At 40.0% G+C, this 15058-nt stretch overlaps 1 long non-coding RNA gene across 1 annotated transcript; it reads left to right on the forward strand.

Annotated features, from left to right (window-relative positions):
• LOC127564119 (uncharacterized) lies at positions 1 to 6214 on the forward strand. The gene is made up of 3 exons (XR_007954196.1): positions 1 to 1132; positions 4629 to 4955; positions 5966 to 6214. It is a non-coding gene; the product is annotated as an uncharacterized LOC127564119 (long non-coding RNA).
• Positions 6215 to 15058: the final 8844 nt, after the last annotated feature.

Below are 15058 nucleotides of genomic sequence, written 5' to 3' on the forward strand. Positions count from 1 at the left end.
TCAGAACAGAAGCGAATGCAAGGGATAATATTGTAAAAAAAAAATTACCCTGGCATGGGTTCTGTCAATAAAAAATTATTATAAAAGAAAATTAAAAGAAAATTTTAAAAAAAAGAAAAAGAAAAAGCCAATCAGCAGTAGAGGAGCTAATGATGTGATTAATAGGGTTGGTTTTTTTTTTTTTTTAAAGTCTTGGACCTAATAGCTATTCATTGAATGTCTCCATATGGTGCAGTAAACAGCAGTAGCTTGGAATCAGGAAGACTTTTTCTCTTCCTGAGTTGAGGCTGGCCTCAGACACTTATTAGCTCTGTGACCCTGGGCAAATCACTTAACTTGTTTGCCTCAGTTTCCTCTAATGTAAAATGAGCTGAAGAAGGAAATGGTGAACCACTCCCGTACCTGTGCCAAGAAAACACCAAATGGGGTGATGAAAAGTGAGACACAACTGAAACGAATGAACACCAAAAGAGACATCTCAAATCTCCCTCTTCTAGAGGTCTTCTACTGTCTTTACAAAAGATGCCATCATTCTGTTAGAGCTTCAGGTTCACAACATTGGCTTTCTCTTTTTCTCCTCTATCTCCACAAGCCTAGTGGCCAATCATCTACTAACTTTTATGCCTCCACACTATTTCTTTCCATCTGACCCCTTCTCCCTGCACACATTCCCAAGGACACATAGCAAAAGAGAGAAATAAAACAGAAGCATGAAAATGATGATGTTAGTTGTTAGGCACATTAAAGTAGAGTCTCCCCGCCCTCCCCGCCTCCCCACTAAGAGCAGAGCCAATTTGCCTCCTTGCTTGCAAGCCATTTCCCTCCCTTTGAAATTAAACTTTTGTTTGATTCCTGCCTTTCCTGTCTCTAACCTGCTCTGTTCAACTCTGACCACCCACAGATTAGAAGCTGGTTTGGTTCAATTAGTGGCAGGAGTAGGGTGGACATGGAATAGGGCCAGTAGACTCTGGTACCAATAGGAGATTTATTTGTCTGGAATCCGATCCCCCTCCCCTGGTGAGTCCTCTGCCCTTGTTTTTGCTTCAGTCTTGCTGTTTTGGTTCAACTTTGCATTTTTGGAGAGGAAAATGCTAGGGCTCTCTCATGACCTGATTTGTCTTGGATCCCTCTGGTAAGGATATCCTTACTTAAGCTGCACCCCTCTGTTTTGTTTTGTTTTCTTTTGCTGCATGCCCCTGTAAAATTGTAACTACATGCTTCTTGTCCCTCTGTGTGCCTCTGCTGTTTTTTAAACTGTACGCCTCTGTAAAATTGAAATTGTATGCCCTTGTAACCGTGTGGATTGTAACTGTATAGATTGTAACTACATGTTTTGTTAAAAGTATCTGTGTCTATATCTATCTTGTCGTTTTGTCTGTATTTGTGTCTTTGTAAAAAGTAAAATGTCTGTCATGTTTATGTTGTCAGCGAGATTGTATTACCTTGAAAGATTTAAAATGTAGAAAGCCAGAAAAACTTCTAAAAGCTATAGCCAGAGAGTTTAGAACACTGGGAAAAATTAATGAATTTTCATAATTGAAACAATTGTCTTAGTAAGCAGGATTAACTTCCACTTTAGACTTTCCATGGAAGATTAGGTTATAAGAAAAAAGGAAAAAAAAATCTGGAAGACACTTTTTTTCTTCCATTTCAGCTTTGGCTATGTTGGAATTATAGAAATAAAATCCAAAAATCAAAGTTTGTGGAACTCCTAAAAACATCAACTTTGCTATTTGTTTTCTAACAAAACATTAAAATTATTAAAAATTTAGCAGATTAAGGAGTATGAAAGTTAATCATTTTAAATTTGCAGAGGAGAACTCCTGAGATTCACCCCTTTCTGAAATATCTTAATGAGTTTTGGGATATGGCCATGTAGAATTTCTCTCTCTCTCTCTTTAATTATTATAGCTTTTTTATTTATAAGATATATGCATGGGTAATTCTTCAGCATTGACCCTTGAAAAACCTTCTATTCCAACTTTCCCCCTCCTTCTCTTCCTCCCTCAGATGGCAGGTAGACCAATACATGTTAAATATGTTAAAGTAGATATTAAATATAATATATGTATACATATCCATAGTTATTTTGCTGCACAAGAAGAATCGGACTTTGAAATAAGGTAAAATTAACCTGAGAAGGAAATCATATATGCAAGCAGACAAATTGGAAACGCTATGTAGTGGTTCACACTCATTTCCCAGAGTTCTTTCGCCGGGTGTAGCTGGTTCTGTTTATTATTGAACAAATGGAACTGATTTGGTTCATCTCATTGTTGAAGAGAACAATGTCCATCAGAATTGATCATCATACTATGTAGAATTTTCAAAGAAAAAATAAGGCCTGGATTTTATTAAAGTTTTAAAAGTAAATGTTAATAGCCTTATTCTTTTAGAGCAATGAAGGAAGGCAGCTAGTTTAGAAGTAATCCTAGAGTGAAGAGAAAAATAAAAGGTAAATTGTACCTTTTAGCAACCTCTTCTTAACCCTTCAAATTATAATATGATAGTATTCTCCTATGACAGAAATGATTAGAGTAATAAGACAAAGATGTAATCTAAGTTTTGAAAATAAATGAAATAAATTTTGAGAAAGCTATAGGATTATATGATTGACTTCCAAATTTATTTATCATGGAAATTCAGGCTTTGAGTATGTTTAGTAATAAGTTCTCAAAATTAGAATATGCTTTTAGACATAAATTATAGAATGGTAAAGAAAGTGAAATTCTTTTCTCATTATTAAAGTATTTGTCTGATACTTTTAAAAGGCAGAAGAATTCATTTTATGGTTGGACCCTTGTAGTCACCATCTTTTAAGAACTCATAGCATATGAGCCCTTTGATCTTGGAGGCGAGATGAATGGGCGGGAGACTAATAGGGTGTGAAAAGAGCTCCAGTTTATTATTCTGTACAGTCTTGTTGACAAACATTTTTGCAAGCGTGATCAGCATGAATAGTAGACAATCCCCAATCACCATTCAGAGAAGCAACTCGCGGGCTTTGTGTATGCATGGTATCTGCCAATGGGAGGAGAGCCCATGCAGCAATTTAGCAACTCACTCACAGGGGAGAGGCCCTGTTCAGGCATCCCTGCTCCAAGAGCAACTGCCTGTGACCCTCAATTACACTCGTTCCCATGACAACAAATCATTGCTCCTTGCTCAACAAGGGTGTTTCTACTACATGGTAGAAGACTTACTGTGCATCAAAGGTCGAGGTGGCCTCCATCAAAGGAGGGACCCTCTCGGCAGGGTCCCATAACTTAGAAGATCCTCATAAATTTTTAAAAAGATTTTTATATCCAATATAGGATTTAGGTAAGGATAGAAACAGCAAATGGTATATAAACTGAAATTCTCTGAAGTTTCAAGATTGAAGAATGAAATTTAAGTGATTATACTAAATTATATTGTCATAATTGTCTCAGAACCCCTAGATTTGGAATCAGAGAAGCAAAGCCTTCTTTACAGCTGTTTGGAGAATTAAGCCTACTATCCAAGAAAAACTATCTAGGAATCAGATCACTACATGAGACATGTAAGAACTCAAAATGTGCTGGTTAAATGGATATTGAGAACAGGTCACTAGAGTACAAAGAGACTTGATTTCAGTTATGAATACATTTTTTTATCTTGGTGACATATCAATACTCTCTTCTCAGAACTAGTCCATTGTTTGGGAAATATTGAAAAGTTAGGTTTCCACAGAATGTTGCAAACTTCAAGGTAATGTAAGATAATAAGCATTACTGACTAATGAGTTTTCAGAAGGAGAAACTAACTTAGCTACAAAATTCTGATAAAGAGGTCCAGGGTAAAAACTGGCTTAAACTGGCCAGGGTCAATTATCAGAACAAGGCTTTTCTTTATTGCACTTGCTTGATAGGCTCGTTGCCTATTATATGACATAAAATTAGAGCCTCATTAACTGAACATGGGACACATGGCAAGGGTGGGGGGACATGCTTATACATATTTTGGGGAAACATAAGCAGGTGTATTAAAAAGACTGTAACCCAGAAGAGAACTGACTAATTTGTTTTCTGAAGGGAGGGTACTGTGACAAACTTAACAGCATAAAGCCTGTCTTGCTTCTGTATCCAATTCTCCCTCTTTCTAAAGAAGGGTGGAGTCTACTTCTGGCCAGAAATATCCAATTCTTCTGGACTCTCTGTCACAAACTTTCCTTGATACCTGAATTTCGGTATCAAGCATGTTTCTAACAATTGTGAAATCTCTAAGTGGTTCGATCTGTCTGTACCTGACTTAATGTAATATTACGCAATTATGAGGAAAACTTTATTGTATTGTTTAACCTAGTCCTGTGTGACTGGGAAACTGGATCATTAATCAGTGTTGTTTAGATACTCTTAACTAAGGACTTATGTTATAATGACCAGAAACTCAGATTCAGAAATTGATATGACTTTAACATATTTAACATGCCATCTAGGGAAGGGGTTGAGGGGAAGGAGGGGAAAAGTTGAAACAGAAGTTTTTGTAAGGGTCAGTGTTGAAAAATTACCCATGCATATGTTTTATATATAAAAAGCTAGAATAAAAAAAGGAAATTGATATATTTTCTCTAAGAGCCCTTGCCAGGTCCTTCTGATTTACTTCCACAGCTGCCAAACTTGTGGGTGCAGACTCCTGGATCATCTGAAGAAAGCCCCTGCTTCAGAGTGGATGGTAGAACTCTCCATGAACCTCGAAGTTTATCTAATACAGGCTCAGACGAAGCCAATATCCATGAGACTACAGTTCCAAGATTTCAAATAAGGGCTGAATATTAGCCTTGTTTTTTCTCCTCTTCCTTTTCATTATGGGCCCTGATTCAAGCACAAGTTGGTATTTTCTCTGATTCCATTCTTGGCCCATCCCTTTTCTGCTTGCAAGCAAACAAAGGCTAGCAATGACACCTGGAACACAATTCTTGCCTAGTTCCCCTCAAGGTGAGTCCCTAGGAAACCTGTCCTGGCTTACCTGGCCTCTTGTGAATCTTGGTTTATTTCTTCCCCTCTTTTATTAGCTATAAGGGTTAGGGATTCTTTTAGACTTCTTCCCTTTGGCCAAAAGGGAGAAAAGCCAAAATATTAGGAGACACCCTGTTTTCCACAGCTAAAGCCCAGCAAGACTGACCTTGGCACAACAACTTTGTGCTCACTTCTAGAACCGATGATCCCTGAACTCAGGCAAACGGCAACAAGTCCAGACACCAAAGCCTGATGTGAGCAAAATTTTTCTCACCAGACATTATTGTGCCTCACTACTATTGTTACCCCACACTGTCTGATTCTTTGTCTAGTCACAAATGTGTAAATCAAAGCTCAACTACCCTAAAGCTGCATGCCCGTGCCTCCCCCTCTTCCCCCACCCCCAATTAGGACAGGGCCTTGGTACATGTGGTTTGCTTGCCAATCTTCTCACTTTGAAATTAAAACTTCTGTTTGATTCCTGACTCTGACTCTAGCCTGCTCTGCTGGGCTCCAACCAGCTACAGATTAGAGGCCCCTTCCATCCTGTAGACACCTTACACAAGCTTGTTACTTATACAAGTAACAAGTTCTGGCTTCCCTGGGAATTTATCTGATTTGGGAGTCAGAGTGTTACGCCACAGTTCTCTTTAACTGTCCTGACTCAGTTTTCCTGAACTAGTTTCCCTTGTCTCAGTTTCCTTAACTGTTCCATCTCAATCCCCTTAGCTGTAAATCCCCCTTTGACCTATTAAGACTGAGGACTATTTGCTCTAAAGTTATAAATTGTTAGCAAGATAAACAAGAGAGTAGACCTCCTGACTCTTTTCTGTCCTCAAGAATTTACAATATCCCTCTAAAATATTCCAAGATACCTCACTGATATCTTTACTTCTTTGTATTCAGACATCCTGTCTCTGGGTTTTCTAGGATTTATGGCTTCCCTGATAGAGGTTTTTCCTCACTTCTTACCCCCTTCCTTTGTTTAGAGAAAAGGTATTTAAGAAGTTGAAGTTCCTCCATTCCTTGCTGGAGGCTGGAGGCTGGCGGCTGTATACTGGACGCTGGATTCTTTGGGATGACAGTCTCTTCCAGCCTTGGGACCAACATGGATTCCTTGGTCCCAGTATATCTTTATCTCTGTCTGACTGGATAATCTGAGACGAGAGTCCTGTCCAGTCAATCTTACTCTCCCATTAATAAAATATTAAAACTCTCTAATCTCTCTCCTGCCTCAGTTTCTCCGACATTACAAGAGCTTCTCAAAATAATATTCCATTTAAATCTCTCTACTAGGACCATATTAATAATGAGGTTATAACAACATGTTAAAAGGATTATATGCCATGACCAAGAATGTAGTGTTTGTTAATATAGGAAGACCACATATATATATAAAATAAATCATTTAATTAATAGATACTGAAAACTTTTGATAAAATCTAATACTCATTTCTATTTTTTTTTAAAGCCTACTTAGTAAACATGGGGCTAAATGGACTTTTCCTTACTAAAGTAAATTGTATCTTTCTAAAACTGAGAGCAAACATTCCTCATAAATAAGGAAAGTTAGAAGACTTTCCAAAAGGTTAAGAGTAAAGCAAAGATATCTATTTTCACTACAATTATTTAATACAGCCCGAGAAACAATAGTAATAGTGATAAAAGAAAAAGAAATTGAATAAGCTTAGGCAAAGAGAAAGCAAAACTAATTTTTTTTTTTTGGCAGATGATATATAATGGTCAATCTGGAGAACCCTGAAGCAGCCACTAAAATTAAAATAAATTCAGTAAAGTTTTGGAATATAAAATAGATCATTAGAATTCCTGTACACTACCAACAAAACCCAAGGTTTAAATAGCTATGAAGATAAAATCTATGTAACTATGAATATTTGAAATTTAAAAAAATTAAAAATATGAAATATTTGATAATTGACTAAGATATCCAAGAACTAAATAAATGCAACTCCAAAAACATTTGGCAGAAATAAAATTGCAGAGATGAACAACTACCAGATAATTAGCTTATTGAGAGTGTAGGTTACTGTAAGAATCAAGGAATGCTTCAGAGAAGCTGGGTTCAAATCCTATGCATGTTCACTCAAATCTTGAACAAGTTAATTATCCTCCTGGGAGCTTCATTTTTCTTATCCCCAAAATTTTACAGTTGAATTCAGTGGTTTTTAAGGGTCGTTCCTGGATCTGAAACAATGATTCTGTGATGTTGAACATGACTGTCAAAAGCCTTCAAGTCTAGTTGGTAGCTAGAATGAGGAGGTTAGAGAGGAAGAGAAAAGGTAAAGAGAAGGCACAAAGTGGGGAAAGTGGGCTAGAGAGGGAAGATGTGAAAAGAACATGTTCTCAGGGCATAAGCTAGAGAGGAAGTGAGATTCACCAAACTGAGAGACTTGGAGCCATTCTGTCCAAGGTAGATCAGCTGGATCTACTGAGCAAACACCTCTGATGATCTATGCTGGGATTTGTCAATCGATCATCCTTAAGTGCATATCTGACTAAAGCATTCAGTCGACTCCAGTGGTTCTGTTACCTCCCAGATGAATATCAAATCCTGTTTGACTCTTCAAGTCCTTCATAACTTGGTCCCTTCCTATCTTCTCAAACTTCTTAGACTTTACTCTCATCCATGTAAGTGTAAGATCCATTTCCTCTGACTTTATTTGTGTGGAAACTTTTTTGTAATTTTGTTCATATAATTCCTGACTTTCTTTTGGTAGATTCCCAAATATTTTATGCTATCAACAGTTATTCTCAATGGAATTTCTCTTTGTATCTCTTGCTGTTGGATTTTGTTGGTGATGTATAAAAAATGCTGAGGATTTATGGGGATTTATTTTGTATCCAGCTACTTTGCTAAAATTGTGAATTATTTCTAATAGCTTTTTAGTAGAATCTCTGGGGTTCTCTAGGTATACCATCATATTATCTGCAAAGAGTGATAGTTTGGTTTCCTCATTGCCTACTCCAATTCCTTTAATATCTTTCTCAACTCTTATTGCAGAGGCAATATCTAATACGATATTGAATAATAATGGTGATAGTGGGCAACCTTGCTTCACTCCAGATCTTACTGGGAAGGATTCCAGTTTTTCCCCATTGCATATGATGCTTACTGATGGTTTTTAAAATATGCTCCTGACTATTTTAAGGAAAAGTCCATTTATTCGTATGCTCTCAAGTGTTTTTATTAGGAATGGATGTTGAATTTTATCAAATGCTTTTTTTGCATAAGATCCATTTCCTAACTCCAAGCATTTTCCCTGATTATTCCTGAAGCCTGGAACATTCTCCCTCACCTCTGCCTCCAACTTTCATAGCTTCCTTGAGGTCTCAACTAACATTCCATCTTCTGAAAGAAGCTTTATGCAGATCCTTAATCTTAGAGCCTCCTCTTGATTATTATCTCCAATTTATCTTGAATATATTGTAATTGTGTATCATTTTTTTTGCAAATTTTCTCCATCATTCAGCTGTATCTCCTTGAGAGTGGGGACTTTATTGCTTGTGTCTTGGGGAAAGGGGAGGTAAGGGAGGGAAAAAGTTTGGAACACAAAAGTTTGTGTTCCACAAATTCATATAGCTAGAAAGTGCATGACCCTGGGCAAGTCACTTAACCCCAATTGCCTCAGGGGAAAAAATGAATGCTGAAAATTACCTTTAACAGTGCATTTGGAAAAATAAAACACTATTGAGAATGGGAATTTTTTTTTTTTTTTTTTTTTTGCTTTTCTTTGCATCCCTAATTCTTAGCATGGTGCCTCTTACACAGCAAGTGCTTAATAAATGCTTGTCTATTGACTGATAGATTAAACTTCTAGGTAGTGGAGAACTGATTTTAAATTCTGCTTCTGACATTCTTAGTGGCCATGTCACTAGGGGAAAGATATTTAACCTCTCTGATCTATAATTTTATTAATCACAAAAGTAGAAAAATACCTGTCCATAAAATACCCTCCTTAGGAAAACAAGGCCTGTCTACCCTGCTGCCCTGATCCCGTGGTCCCCAGAACCTTTCCTTCTGCTCTGCAGCTACATTCTCCAATGTGTGTCTCTTTCATTTAGAGAGTAGGGACCATCTCACTTTTCTCTTTGAATCCCCAGTATAAGTAGCACATTTATTGGTATTCAGTTTCAGTTTTGTCTGACTCTTCATGACCCCATTTGGAGGTTTTCTTTGCAAAGATGCTGGAGTAGTTTCCCATTTTCTTCTGTTTATTTTTCAGAGGAAAAAACTGAGGCAAATAGGATTAAATGACTTGTGGAGGGACACACAGCTAGTTAAGCATCAGAGGCCAGCTTTGAATTCAAGAGTCTAGTGCTCTATCCACTGTTCTACTTTGCTGCCCTAAGTAATACATAGTATTAGTGTGTTTTTTTTTAATTCCACTACTGTATCATATATGACAATAGGTTTTGGGGATAAAAATATGAAAGTGAGAACAACCTTGGCTTTACTTATATCTTACTGGTTGGGGAGGGGAATACAACATAATTCCAGACAAGTAAATACAGTATATATTTTTTAAAATAAATGGTTTGGTAGTATGAGTTGGGTCCTGACATAGGAGATAGCACTTCATTCTCTGAAATCTGAAGGAAGTGAAGACTGCCAAAAGGTAAAAGTGAGGGAAGAAGATATTCCATAAACATCTACAAAATGACTAGTATGTATTCAAAAGTACAAAAACAAAAGATGAAATGTTACAAAGGAGGAGCACCAAATGGCTCTTTGGATTGGAATGTCTTCACCTAAAAAGGTAAATTGGATTGTGAAATTGTTTAATGATAAAAGGAATCTTTTGTACTTTATCCTAAAGCCAAAATGGAGCTTCAGCTTCCAGATCAGAGGGACACAACTATATCTGTGTTTTAGGAATACAGATTTGGGAGTGGTGTGGAGGCTGGATTGTAGAGGCCTGAAAAGGCATAGAGTATAGGAGGCTGTTACAATTGGCAAGGCTGGCAATGGAGAGATCCCTGGATGGACTCCAAGGATTGTTGTATGAGCAACCAGACGTGAAATACTGAGGAGGTGAAATCATAGGAGTGCTGGAGAGAACCAACAAGATTTGGATATGTGTGGGTCAGAAACCATTAATAAAACAACTGGATAGATCTCTAGAAGCAAAGCAAAGTTTATTTACGTTCTCGAGAACCGGAGTCCCACCAATCGAGCAGACAATTGAAGGGAGGAGGCACCTTGGGGGGGGTAGGGTCAGCGCTTTTATCCCTAACGCAAATTCCCCCTCCCACCACTGACCCTCATCCTTATTGGCTGAGGATCTTACATTCTAAAAGCAGGAACTATCCAAGAAATTGAACTTGACCAACAAGTACATAGTTGCCCATATTTGGCTGAAATAGGGAGGATAACAAGAAGGGGACTTAAGTATGCCCTTGGGGGGCTAACAGGGAGGGGATAGCAGGAAGAGACTTTAAGTATGTCCTTAAGATAGCATGGAGGAGACACTTTAAGTATGCCCTTGACTTAAAGTCCTTCAGGCCTATTCAAACTTTGAAATAGATGAAGCCTTACTTGATTTTCACAACTGTCTTGAAAGATCTCATTTTATCTCGTTCAGATACAAGTGAAAAGGAAGTTGAATCTAGGATGCCGCTTGGGTGATTGGAAGAAAGATGGTGCCATGAATAGAAATGGAGGAGTCACCAAGAGGGGTAAGTTTCAAAGGGAAAGATTTCTTAGGAAAAATATGGAATTCAATTTCCACACCTAGAATGAGCTTTTTGGTAGTTAGGTGGCACAGTGGATAGAGTGCCAGTCTGAAATTAGGAAAACTCATTTTCCTGAGTTCAAATCTGGCTCTGACACTTCTTATATTTCTGGAGAAGGAAACTGCAAATCACTCCACATCTCTGCCAAGAAGACTCCCAAGGAGTCAGGAAGCTTCAGACAAGATTGAAAAAACTTTATGACGACAACAATAAAAATAAAAATGAGCTCTGTTTTGGCCAGGTTGAGTTTGATACATCTGGGGTCAGTGGAGACAGTGAGTGTGAAGAGGTGCTTCAGGTCTAAAACTCTGGGCAAGATAGATCGCTCTCCTCTCTAATCCAGCCTCCACACAGCTGCCAGAGTGATATTTCTTTTCTTTTTGCTCTTGTGTGGAAAGGTGAAGAACTTAGAGATTAAGCACATATTGATCAGAGACTGTTAACTAAAGTAGACCAGGCCTATAGGCTCCAGTCACATGATTTTAGATGAGACCTGGACTGCATTCCATTGTCCAAAGAAGGAATAAAGTGGCCGAAGCTGTATATCACCTTTTTCATGACCAAATAGGGAGATAAAGGTTTATGTAACCAATCACAGCCTGTAAAGGGTGGGATTTTGGGGGGTTCTTTGTTTGAAATGTATAAAAGTTGTAGCATCTTCAAGTGAATGACTCTCCTCCTCTGGGTATCTTTGCTGTCCTTTCAGGCCCACAGGCCAGGATGGTCCGCTTCTCAAGATTCTAATACATTCTTTCTGTACATCATTTGGAGTGACTGCTGAGTAGTCAGTTTGGGTAGGTGCAATTGCCCAAAACACTCTCAAGGAGCTTCTTGTTTGTCCTTCATTTTCCTTAATACTATTTTATTTTTCCCATTACATGTAAAGATACTATTCGACATTCGTTTTTGTAAGATTTTGAGTTCCAAGTTTTTTTTCCTCCTTTCCTCTTTACTTCTTCCCTCCCTAAGACAACAAACAATCTGATATAGATTAAACATGCACAATTATTTTAAACATATTTCCACATTAGTCATGTTGGGAAAGAAAAATTGAGAAAAAAGGGAAAAACCATGAGAAAAACAAACAAGATTGTAGAGGGCCACAGATAGTGGGGGAACTCTGGGTAAAGTATAAGACCCTTTAGCCCAGGGGAAACCCACTGACAATATCTGGTTTTGTTCTCCATTTCCTTTTGGAGCCCACATCCCTTCCTGAGAAGTCTCCTCTCAACCATCCCAGGACACACTTGAATTGTTGGTTTCCTTCTGTTGGTTCTGGTGCCTTCAATGATTGTGACTGATAAGAAACATAGCTTCAATATGGGAAGAGGCTTTGGACTGTTGCTTTTACATTCCTTTTAAGTGAAGCTTTGGGAGATTCAAAAAATTTGAGCCCTCTATGTAACTAGACATTAAGGTACAAGATCCAGCCCAAAGATAACTGAGTTGAGGACTTATCTCTCTAGCAGCAATGTCATACTAGGAATTGACTTTAGTGACACCATTGCTATATAGAAATTATGCTAAATGTGACTATTTTCCCTAGGGCAAGAGTCTAGGTGACAGGGAGTATGGTATGTTTTCAAAAGCAACAGAGAGAGAGAGAACAATAGCAATAATATAGGAGATACTGTGCCCCAAGGCACTGGGGAGGACAGTTGTTATTGCTATATCTTTGAAATAAATATCCCATTCAAAAAGGAAATTGATGTTAGGTGCTTAAATGGAATTAGAGTACTTATCATTCTCTCTGATGGCTAACAGTGGAGTGGTGGTAGGACACAACTGGAGGGAATTGAGTCTCTTCTCATTAGAGAAGAGATACCGCCAAAACTAGAGTAGCAGACCTTGCTTTGGGAACATACTTGCCAATTATTTAAGATAAATAGAATTTATTTTAAGAGGGACAGTAGTAATAGGGGGAGGCCCCATAGGATACAGCATTCATGCTTTGAGGAAGCTAGAGATCCAAAGGCAGAGGTGAGGGAGAGGGAGGAGGATAGAAAGGGCCAAGGCCCTCAGCTCTTTACTGCAATAGCCTTCTGTGGTCCTTTTGCCCCAAGCCTCTTTCTATTCCAATCCACCCTCCACTGAGCAAATATTTTCTTCAAAGCAGAGACATAACCCGACAACTTCAACTCAATCTGTTCCAGTGGTTTCCTGTTATTACCTCTGATGACCTCTTGCCAAATCAAAAGGCCTTTTCCCAATTCTGCTGTCAGCCTTTGACACAGTTAACTCCAAGATATTATCTCCTTCCTGTTTTTTTTTTTGCTAAACTGCTCCTTCTCTCTTTTGTTCTTCATCCTTATCATACTGCGTTCCTTCCCTCTTGTGCAGTTCCCTGATGCTATTAAGGGTACCACCATCCTTCCCTTTCACCCAGATTTCCAACTTGGGTATTTTCTTCAATTCCTAACTGGAAATCATATGCACAACAGAGTCAATCGATTGTCAAGTCTTCCAGCTACACATCTGTCCTTTCATGTCCGACAGGTGCCACCATAAGACAGGTGTCCATTACCTTTCACTTAGATCTTCTAAGGTCTTCCTATCCCAAGCCTCTCCTCACTGCAATGCATGCTCTACTTGCAGCCAAACCCTCTGCCCCAAATCAACCCTTCCCAGGGACTCCTGGTTGCCTGTAGTGTGTTGCCTGTAGAATGTGCAGGTATGAATCTATTTCCAAGTCAAGGGGCAAAATTTATTATAATTGTAACCCCAATTGAAGTAGACTAAATTCCAAAAGGTTTTAGCAGAGGTCAAGGAGCAAGAAAATAAATGGGATTATCTCAGGAACTTGATTATCACTGATCAATCCGCTATTTATCTGAAGGTCAGCAATGTTTGTAGTACTTTACTATTGTATTCCTAAGGCTAGGAGACTTTAGAATCTTTGACAGAGTGTTAGAACAATTGCATTCCAAAGTCAGGGGGCCTCAGGATTACCGCTTTATCTTTCCTAAAATCTAGGGGAAGAAATAAATAACTATTATTATATATTTTTTCTATTATTATATTCTTAAGGCCAGGAGACTTTAGGACAGATTGTTAGAATAATAGCAGTCCTAAAGTCAGGGGGCCTCAGGATTACTGTTACATTTTCCTTAGAAGCTGTGACCCCATCATCCAGTCCAGTGTTTGATGTCTAAAGCATTTCTGAACCCCGTCCTTCCTTTTACTAGCTTCCCTGTCTCTCCTGGTCTCCCCATTTTCAGTTCAATTCAGTCACATATAGTGAGATCTCTTACATGCCAAGATTAAAAAAAAATGGAGATAGAAAAAAAGAGGCAAGACAGACCCTGCCCTCAAGGAGATTACAACCTAATGGGAGGTGGGGGACAAAGGGCCAATAAAGATATGCAAAGCAGGATGGCGAGGATTAATCCGCAGAGGGACGCGCTGGGCCCTGCGGGAGCCGCAGTCTCGGGAGGTTGGGCCTACCCTCGGACACTTCCCAGCTGTGTGACCCCCACAAGCCGCTTCAGCGTCCCTGCCAAGGAGCCCCCAGATTGGACACGACTTGACAACTGTCTCTATGTAACACTCTCAGCCCGCTTCCTCTTCAGTTTCAATGCACCTAAATCGCAGCATTACCGCGAGACCAGCGAAAAGCAGAGCTCCTGGCCAAGCGACGGCGCGGACTCTCCCGTAGAGGGCAGGGAGATTTCTAGGCTTTAGGATACGAGGCGCCAGACTCGCAGAAAGATTGATCGCTCTGACTCGTTCCTGCTGAGGAGGTGGGGCGGAGAGACCTTCTGGGCTCTGCTCGCGCCCTTTCCCCGCCCAGCAGCAGGGGGCGCCCCTCGGCCAGGCCTCCGAGGCGCGAGCCTCTCACCAAGAAGTTTTTCCGAGTTCCGAGACCGCCCCGATACAGCGCGTAGGTCTAGGTAAAGGGCACGCCCCCACCACATGGTGACCGTGACGTCACATAAGCCGACATCACCTCAGGTGGAGCCCGTGCAATCAGCATCGCGGCCGCCCGTCAGGCGGGCGACTCCACCGCTGCCTCCGAGAGCTGTCTTTAACCGGCCAATTCCCCTCCCCCGCAAAAAGTAGTGCCTCGGGGATGCCTCGCGGGGGTCACCCCTCGCCCCTCCGGAAACACCAGCAAGTGGGCCCCTGCCCCTCCGACTCCAGAGCTTGGGGGCCTCCGCTTTCCCTTACCCCCTGGGCACCCCGACCTCCGCCACCGACGGCGCAAGAAGACGCGCTCGGAGGGAGTGCTGAGTCTCGGAGGCGGTGCGGGGGCGGGCCTAGGCAGAACCCCTCCCCTCCCTATGTGACGTACCCGTAGCGCGAGGAGGGACTGGGGGGCGGGGCCGGGG

This window comes from Antechinus flavipes, chromosome 5 (assembly GCF_016432865.1).
Source record: "Antechinus flavipes isolate AdamAnt ecotype Samford, QLD, Australia chromosome 5, AdamAnt_v2, whole genome shotgun sequence".
Lineage (NCBI taxonomy): Eukaryota > Metazoa > Chordata > Mammalia > Dasyuromorphia > Dasyuridae > Antechinus > Antechinus flavipes.